The 9,579-nt window shown below is 46.9% G+C and overlaps 1 long non-coding RNA gene across 1 annotated transcript; it reads left to right on the top strand.

The window, feature by feature from the left end:
* Positions 1-6: 6 nt before the first annotated feature.
* On the top strand, positions 7-5,987 carry LOC117804478. Its single transcript, XR_004628963.1, has 2 exons — positions 7-261; positions 4,553-5,987. It is a non-coding gene; the product is annotated as an uncharacterized LOC117804478 (long non-coding RNA).
* Positions 5,988-9,579: the final 3,592 nt, after the last annotated feature.

The following is a 9,579-nucleotide window of genomic DNA, read 5'->3' as shown; positions in this document are numbered from 1 at the left end:
GCATCTGGGGCTCCCGTGTGTCCATGTCTCTGTGACCGCACGCGGCTTTTTGCGGTTGCTGGTGGCCACGTTAGCGCTGCTTCTCTCTGTGTTCCAGGGAAACTCCAACAACATAGCCACGGTGGACATCTCAGCGGGCTTCGTGGGCCTGGACACCTACATGGAAGTCCCAGCTGTGTTCCTGACAGCGTTCGCCACGTTTGCGGGGCCTGTGCTGTGGGCCAGCCACTTAGTGAGCTTCCTGAGCTCAGAAACCAGCAGGTGAAGCCCCTTTTTTGTCTTTCAGCACAAACTCTGATGAGGGTGACAGTTTGAAGAGAGTGCCTTGCTCCAGATACAGGGTTCCAGACCCCAAGGGCTAAAGGTCTTCCTCAGTTTTCTGTTCCCGAAGTAAGAGCGGAGAAGTCCACAGCATGTGGGCCAGAGGCCGATGCAACGGCAGGTCTGTGGCCACCCTTTGTCAGGATGGCTGGGGGGCCTGGGGGTTATCCAGCTCCAGCTGCTCTCTTCCAGCTCATACCAGGATGTGGTGTCCAGGGGCACAGGAAGGAAAATCCCTTCTCGGTTTCTCTGCTTGCTGGTGGCCAGGTTGGGTGGGGCGGGCAGGGAGGGGTCCTCCTTTTGGGGCGTGAAGAGGAGACATGCTGGCTGTCACCTCCAGGGTCCCTGCTGCAGAGAGGAGCCTGCGCAGGCCTGAAGGGCTTCACACTCGGTGGCCGTGCCCTCCCCTGCCGCTGAGAGGCCCCCTCAGGCTCCACGTGGTCCTCCAGACCAATGGGGCAGCCCACCCCACCCCCCTGCCCGTCGTGCTCCTTAGTGCTTTCTTATTTGTTTATGCATTGGTCCTCCCAGAAAGGGGGCTTCCTAAGACGGGGACTCATGGTCTTTGCGCACCACAGTAACCCCAGTGCCTGGGTCCAGCCTGGCAGAGCATGGCTTGAGTGGTATGTGGTCACTTCCCTTCTGTAAAATAGGGCGGTGCTGTTGCCTCCTGGGTTGTGGGGCCTGTGTGAGGAGTCCCACAGGGGCTGCAGGTAGTGTGAGCAGCCATGCAGTGTCTGTCAGGGCTCCCCCAGTGCCCCGCTCCCAGAAGCACCTTTGCATTTCTTAAGCTACTCAGTTGACATAACCCACAGGCATGCCCCCCCCCCCAGATGCCAGCATCTTGCTCCGGTGCTGGACCAGCCTCCACGTGCTGAGTGGGCCATGGCACATGCAGGGCACAGCCAGTTAGGGAGACCCCAGAAGGACACTGTTCCTGGCAGATGTCCCACTGTGTCTCCAGTCTTCCAGGGGGGTGTCACCTAGGGGAGGTCAAGGCTTCCTGTCCCTAACACTCCTCTGGCCCCCACTTCTCTGCCCCCTATTAAAAATGCAGCCCTTGTTGTGGGGACTGTTGACCCCGTGTTTGAACCTCCCTGGACATGTTCAGGCCCCACCTCTCAGGATAGCACTTGGGGGGCCCCACGTACTTCATGGGGTTCCTCTCATCCTCGCCCCAGACCAGCTCCTGGGACCCAAGCCTCAGTGACCCTTGACTTGTGCCCCCAAGTTCCTGCCCACAAGCCACCATCTTCTGCCATTCCACAGTTACATAAGGGGTGAAGGGGAGTGTAGGTGTGAGTGGGGTGACACTCTCTAGTAAAGGCTTCAGCTATAGAGCACAGGCTTCGTGCTTTAGTCGTGTGGCCTCCCCTCTAAACTGCCATGGCTGGCACTCAGCTTCTGAAACGTGGGCGCCTCTCTTCTCCAGCTGGTATTCCTGAGGACAAGGGAGATGCCTACAAGTCACCGTGTCTTCCTCAGGCACACACTTTGGGACCGTCTAGGATAGACGCCTCTTAGAGTCACTGCTGGTCTGGTGGTCAGCGCTTGCAAGCCAAGGTGCTGCTGGCTGGAGCAGAGGGATGTTCAGGCTCTCATTCTGTCTGTGAACCCACGTGGGCCACAAGACCACCACTGAGCCCTTGGTTCTCTCTCTAGCAGGCTCCTTGATGTCTCTGTGACTGGGGTTAGGTCGGGTTGGGAGGCCTCAGTCCTCGTTCGTGCCATCACGTGCTGTGGACTCGGGGCCACAAGTGGGCCTTGGAGAGCTTATCTGCCACAGCGCGTGTGGCTCTGCTAAGCGCACCGTATCTGCAGCCTACAGATCAGCTGAATGGGTTAGGGCCGGGGAGGCCGAGGCCAGACGGAGAGAGCCTGGGCTTCTACGAAGAACAGCGTCCTTGGTGCTGAACTCACAATTTGATTTTCCTGGCACTTTTCATCTGTCTATTGGGGGGGAGAAAAGACAAAGCATGTTTTAATACGTAAGCTACAAGCACCCTAACCGGCTGGGAAATAGTGTATGATGTCCTCCCGAATTACGGGATGTCTCTCTTGTAGTTTAGAAGAGGGTTTTCTTCTTCAAAAGCTTAAAACATCAAGTTGTACTCGTTGGTGTTTGGGGGGGGGGGCGGTTTCAAAGTCAGGACAGCTAGAGCCAGATAAAAATGATAGAAAAAGAAAATATTTCTGATAGCTCAAAAATTGGGCCCTGGGTGGTCCATGTCCCTTGGCTTCAGGACCTAGCTTCGGGTCTGGAGCCTGGTGGCGTGGACAGCCATGGCGAGCCAGGCTGCAAGGCCTTCATCCATTCCCCTACAGTGCACCTTGTTCTGTGCTGAGGCTGTGGGAATGGTGACCCTACTGGGTGTTGCTACGGAAGGAAGAAACCAGAGTCTTCTAAATAGGTAATGTTTACTTTGTGTAAAATTGAAATGCCAGGAGGGGCAGGGTCCTGGGAGCTCCATCTCCCTCACTGTCTGGTTAGCAGGCTCTTGGCTGAGCACAGACTCCATGACAACCCTCAGGAGAAGGGTAGCAGAGCCATGAAGCTTTTCCCAAGAGTTTCCCTCACCAGGTATTGGTGCAGTGGCCCTTGAGGGAGTTAATGAACTAATGCCCCAGCCCAGCTCCCTTGAGGTCCTCTGACTGATGGACTGGATCTTGAGTGGGACCCGAGATACAGGTGCAAGCATCTCCCCGAGGAGCTCACGGTCTGGTGGCGGTAGCAGAGAGGTGAGTTCCATGCTGAGCATGTCACAGAGATGAGGTCAGAATGCTAAGCCCCTGAGTCTGCTGGTGTTGGTCAGGATGGCCTCCCAGAGAAGAGCATGTCGGTAGAAGTAATCACAACCCGTCAAGGGAGCAGGAGAGGAGCACATGCACAGGGACGAGGCCACAGGACGGTGTGCAAGTAGAAGCAAGCAGAGTCTGTTCCCTGCCGGGGGGCGATGCAACAGCCAAAGAACCCACAGGAAGAAAGGATAGGCACCAAAGCCCAAGATGGGGAGCCAGTTAGGGCAGGGTGAGGGCACAGTGGGGAGCAAGAGCTGTGAACGTGAGGGGCCAGGCATCCTTTGGCCCGAGTGGCTCTTGGCACCTTTTCCTTGACATTGAGCACACCGAGGGGATCTGAGTGGAACCAGGTAGTGGCGCTGAGTCACTAGGCCTAAGGAGCCCCTTTTTAGAGCACACGTGTGCACACACCCATGCACACACACTCGCTCCTTCTCCTCAGGGTCTTTGCTCCCCCTACACAGAACTCCTCATTGCTTACCCTTCATGTCCAGACCCTTCCCGGTGTGAGCATGGTGCCCCCAGGCCCCCCTGAGCACACAGACCATCTACTCTGGTGGGTGTGCTCGCTCCCCAGCCGGGACTCCAGTATCTCCAGGTCCACGTGCCCATACGCGGGTGTGCTGATGTGAGTCCTGCACAGTAAGGATGGCCGCGTATGTAATGGGGTCGTGCTTCAGGAGAGGTGGGCAGCAGTGACATGTGGCGTGTGCCAGCCCCGCAAAGGCCACCCACACTCATCTCCGTGTTTGAGGGGAGGCATCAGAACTGGAAATTGGCTTTAACCAGAGCCTGGAAAGCCTGGCCTCTGAGGATTGGTGAGGTGAGGTGAGTGAATGATGGAACTTGTCATTTTGGAATAAGCACAGCCTCCAGAAGTTGCCTTCAAGAATAGGTTAGATTTAGGTGACGATTGTGTTGATGGTTTGAAAAGAAGGGGAGGACACGCGCGTGCTTTGAGGGCTTGCGTGTGTTTGAGAACGCTCTTCATTGCTGGTACTTTGCTCGGCACTCTCAGGCCAGTGTCCCCAGACCAGACCCACCAGATACTCCACAGGACAGCACAAAGCAGAGGTCAAAACATGCATCTCATCCTGTGTGATTTTCTTTTCATTCTATTTGATAACACGTGTGCTGTATTATATGGTAGTACAGGCACATGTTTTTAAACATAACTATGGAAAACTGGGGGATGCACTTTTCACAAATATTTTGCAGGTTGAGGCACTGGAGAGTGACAAGGCAGCCACCAGCAGGTGTTGTCCCCCCGGTGGGCTCCTGCCCACCAGACCGACCAGATGAGGTGGGGGTGTCCCAGGAACAAGAGCTACCCTGGTCATTTTCAAAATGAAAATATTGATTACATGTATGTTCATGCCTTGTACGATGCGAAAGTGGCGTGTACTGAGACACCTGTCCCCTTTGTTAACAGCGGCTCTGCGCTGAGTCATGCTTGCTTCTGCTATGCACTGATGTGTTCTTTCCCCGTCTCTGCATATATCGTTCTGGTGACATCGCTGCGCTACCATTTATTTATCTGGAGTGTGTTTTCTCCGAAACTTCTTTATGAGGGAATGCACATCCTCATCACGGCCGCCATCTGTGTGTTCTTCACAGCCATGGATCAAACCAACACGCAGTCGTAGACACGGGGAAGACAATGTATTTTTAAAGTCCACTATTCACTTCATGCATTTGGGTAATGAAAAAAATCTGTCTAAATCTGAGAACTTTCTAGAGAAAATTGTGAATGCTACAAAGTTGGTGAATAGCTTCAGTCTCTCTCTGCTGTACTTGAATATAGATTAAATAGTAGTTTAAAAGGTCATTTTAAAATATTTAGTTTGAATATGAATCATACTCCCCTGTTGACAATCACTCCGTAAAGTTCTGAATTTTTGATTTCCTCTGGATAAGAGTTCACTCAAATATGTGTGTTTAAATTGATGAACAAAAAGGTCTCAAGTTTACCGTGGTGTTTGCGGACTTAGAGAGCACGGGAACTCTGGGAGAAGAGTTACCTGCCGCCGGGGTTTACCTTGCAGAGTCCAGACCCCTCGATGACCCTAGAAACCACTGGAGGTCCCAACGAAAGTTAGTGTGTGTTACGTCTTCAACGTTAAGACATTTCAAAAACTGTTCATTGAAAGTAAAGATATAAACTCATTCCATCTTAACATAGAATATTTTTAAGAAAAATACCTTTCCAAAACAAGAATATGTACTGAGGAGAGTTGCGTTGTTTTATGTTTTGCACATCTCCTCGGCTAGGTTAGAGTCCGCGCTCTGCCTGTTGTCATGTGTGTCTGGTTGGAGTAGTCACACAGATACATAGTTGGGAAAGGGAGGAATATTTTTTTATTTAAATTCAATTAATTAGCAGTGTGTTATTAGTTTCAGAGGTGAGTGATGAATCAGTCTTACACAACACCCAGAGCTCATTACATCACGTGCCCTCCTTAATGCCCATCCTCCAGTTACCCATCCCCCACCCACTCCCCTCCAGCAACCCTCAGTTTGTTTCCTATGGTTAGGAGTCTCTTATGTTTGTCTCCGTCTCTGATGAAAGGGAAGAGTATTTTAAAACCCTTCTTCTAATCACCGTGGATGTTCTTTTTGAGACTATACTAAAGCAGGACAAACGATATTTCCTTAACGGTTAGCTGGAGAAAAAACAAGTGCGTGCAAAGTAGGTGAAGCCGTGTCTGCACCTGAGGGTGACAGGGTCACCTGGTTGACAGGTTCTCGGTCTGTGTAAGATGTCGTTGGGGGGAGCTGGGTGGACTGTACGTGGAGCTTTCTGTATGATTTTTGCAACTTGTTAGATTTAAACTATTTGAAAATAAAAGTTATTTTAAAAAGGAAAAGATGAGTTGCAACGTGGAATCGGAAGCCGTGTCAGTGCACTTGGTGTGCTGCCTGATTGGGGTTCACTGCTCTATACTGCTTCCCGAATGGGTCTGTCCCCCAGGCTGGGCTCTGTAGTACCACGTGAAAATAACACTTCCCTGAGTCGCGTAAGTCTTCCAGACGGTGACACCGTACAATGTTCAGTACCAGAAACCACTTGTGACGTTGCCAGCAGTCTCCTCGGAAAAGTCTTCCAGCCTTGGAAGTTCACAGTGGCAGATGCCAGGTTTTCCAAACTCTTTAACTTACAGATGATCTGGTATTTGTATATATTGCAAAATGGTCACCACTATCAATCTCGTTAACATCCATCACCACACACAGTTACAATTTTTTCTTGTGATAACAACTTTTGAGATCTACTGTCTTTGAGATGTATAATGCAGTGCCTTAAACTAGAGTCACCGTGCTGCACGTTATATCCCCAGGACTGACTTTATAACGGCAAGTTTACACCTTCTGACCCCCATCACCCATTTCACCCACCCTCCACCCCTGCCTCTGGCAGCCACCCATCTGTTTTCTTTCTTTTTTTTTTTAAGGGAAATATTTTGGATTTATTTTAAAATAATTTTTTAATAATAATTTTTTATTATGTTATGTTAGTCACCGTACAGTACATCCCCGGTTTCCGATGTAAAGTTCGATGATTCATTAGTTGCGTATAACACCCAGTGCACCATGCAATACGTGCCCTCCTTACTACCCATCACCAGTCTATCCCATTCCCCCACCCCCTCCCCTCTGAGGCCCTCAGTTTGTTTCCCAGAGTCCATAGTCTCTCATGGTTCATTCCCCCTTCTGATTACCCGCCTTTCTTCTTCCCTTTCTTCTCCTACCAATCTTCCTACTTCTTATGTTCCATAAATGTGTGAAACCATATGATAATTGTCTTTCTCACCCATCTGTTTTCTGTATCGATGAGCTTGGTTTTTTGTTTGTCTAGATTCCACATGGAAGTGCAGTCCTACAGTATTTGTCTTTCTCTGACTTATTTCACTTCACATAATGCCCTCAGGATCCATCTGTGTTGTCACAAATGGCAAGAGTTTCTTCTTTTGTGTGTGTGTGTGTGTGTGTGTGTGTGTGTGTGTGTGTGTGATGTTTTCTTTACCCATTCATCCATCCGTGGACACTTAGTTTGTCTTCATATCTTGGCTGTTGTAAGTAAGGCTGCTATGAATGCGGGGGTTCAGATATCTTTTTGAATTAGTGTTTTTGTTTCCCTCAGATAAATACCCAGAAGTGCAATTGGTGTATTATATGGTAGTTCTATTTAACTTTTTGGGGAACCTCCATATCATTTCCACAGTGGCCACACCAATTTACATTCCCACCAACAGTGCGCAAGAGTTCCCTTTCTCCACATCCTCACCAACACCATTGTTATTTCTTGTCATTTCGACGAGAGAGTGTTTCTTAATGTACAGATATTTAATATTTACATATATTTAAGATTTTTATCACTTTCTAAAATTGTTTTTTCTAGTATAGGACATCTCCCACTTAATAATCCATTCTGAAAATCCATTGTTTCATGCTAAAACACTAACTGGGGATCTGTTTTCCATTATTTTAAATCGAAAACTATGAAAATGCAATTCATGTCATACCCAAGCCCCCAGCTAGTTCCCTAAAATGTAACTACATATAGGAAAATGTCTACACATAAGTACCGTGCTATCATGTTAGGGAGCAAAATGCTTAAAACTGGCTCCTAGCTACCAAATAGTTAATACAGTTATTAACTGGTGTCTTTTTTCCTAGCTTTTTAAAATAGAAATTAAGAATCATTTTAAGTCATTTTTCCTCTCCAATATAAGCATTTAAAGCTATAAATTTCCCTCTTATTTTCACTATATTTACAGATTTTCATATGCTGCATTTTTATTATCATTCAGTTTGAAATATTTCCTGCTTCACATTTATGGCCTAATAGTTGGCTCATCTTGATGAACAGTCCATGTGCAATAGGGGAAGGAAAAAAAAAGTAAATTCAGCAGTTGTTTGATGTGATGTCCTATAATTATTAGGTCAAAGTACTTGTCAATCAGACCTTCTACACCCTTACTGATTTGTTTTCTACTTATTCTTTCAATTGCCAAGAGGATAGCTAAAATTTCCAACTAAAATTGTGGATTTATGTGCTTCTCTCTTATATCTGTTAGTTTGTGCTTCATGTATTTTGCATTTCTATACACCAATAATGAAATAGCAAAAAGCTAAATTAAGAAAAAAATTCCATTTCCGATTGCACCAAAAGAGAATAAAATACCTACAAGTAAATTTAACCAGGGAGGTGAAAAACCTGTACTCTAAGAACTATAAGACATTGAAAAGGCAACACAAACAAATGGAAAGATATACCATACTCATGGATCAAAGTAATATTGTTTAAAATGTCCATATTACCCCCCCGAAGTCTACAGATTTAGTGCAGTTCCTAACAAAATACCAATTGTATTTTTCACAGAACTAGAACAAATATTCCTCAAATTTGTATAGGACCACAAAAGACCTCAAATCACCAAAGCAATTTTAAGAAAGAACAAAGCTGGAGCTATCACAATCCCAGATTTCCAGATATATTACGAAGCTATAATAATCAGAAGAGTATGGTACTGACACAAAAATAGACATATAGACCAATGGAACAGGGTGGAGAGGCCAGAAATAACTTCAAGTTTATATGATCAATTAATCTATCACAAAGGAGGCAAGAATATACAATGGTGAAAAGACATCCATTGTCTCTTCAATAGATGGTGTGGGAAAACCAGACAGCTACATACAAAAGAATGAAACAGGACCACTTTCTTACACCATACACAAAAATAAATCCCAAAAGGATTAAAAACCTAAATGTGAGACCTAAAACCATAAAACTCCCAGAGGAGAACATAGGCAGTAATTTCTTTATCAGCTGTAGCAGCATTTCTCTGGATATGTCTTCTCAGGCAAAAGAAACAAAAGCAAAAATAAACTATGGGGACTGCACCAAACTAAAAAGCTTTTGCAGAGTGAAGGAAACCATCAACAAACAAAAAGGCAAGCTACTGAATGGGAGAAGATATTTGCAAATGATATATCTGTTAAGGGATTAATATCCAAAATATATAAAGAACTCTTACAACTCAATGCTCCCCAAAAAAGATTTTATTTTATTATTTTTAAAGATTTATTTGAGAGAGAGAGGGTGTGTGCACGGGGTGGGGGAGGGGACAGAGTGCAGAGCCTAACACAGGCTCAATCTCATGACCCTGAGATCACAACCAGAACTGAAATCAAGAGTCAGACGCCTAACCAACTGTGCCACACAAGTGCCCCCCCACAAAAAAATATTTAAAGATGAGCAGTTGTCCTGAACAAACATTTTTGCAAAGCAGAAATACAGATGGCCAACAGACACATGAAAAGATGCTCAACATCGCTAATCACGGGGAAATGCAAATCAAAACTACAATGAGATCACCTCACACCAGTCAGAATGGTTAAAATAAAGACAAGAGGGGTGCCTGGGTGACTCAGTCATTAAGCGTCTGCCTTTGG

The sequence above is a fragment of the Ailuropoda melanoleuca genome, chromosome 11 (genome assembly GCF_002007445.2).
Source record: "Ailuropoda melanoleuca isolate Jingjing chromosome 11, ASM200744v2, whole genome shotgun sequence".
Taxonomy (NCBI): domain Eukaryota; kingdom Metazoa; phylum Chordata; class Mammalia; order Carnivora; family Ursidae; genus Ailuropoda; species Ailuropoda melanoleuca.
Note: the sequence above shows the minus strand (reverse complement) of the source record. Positions and strands in the feature narration are given on the sequence as shown.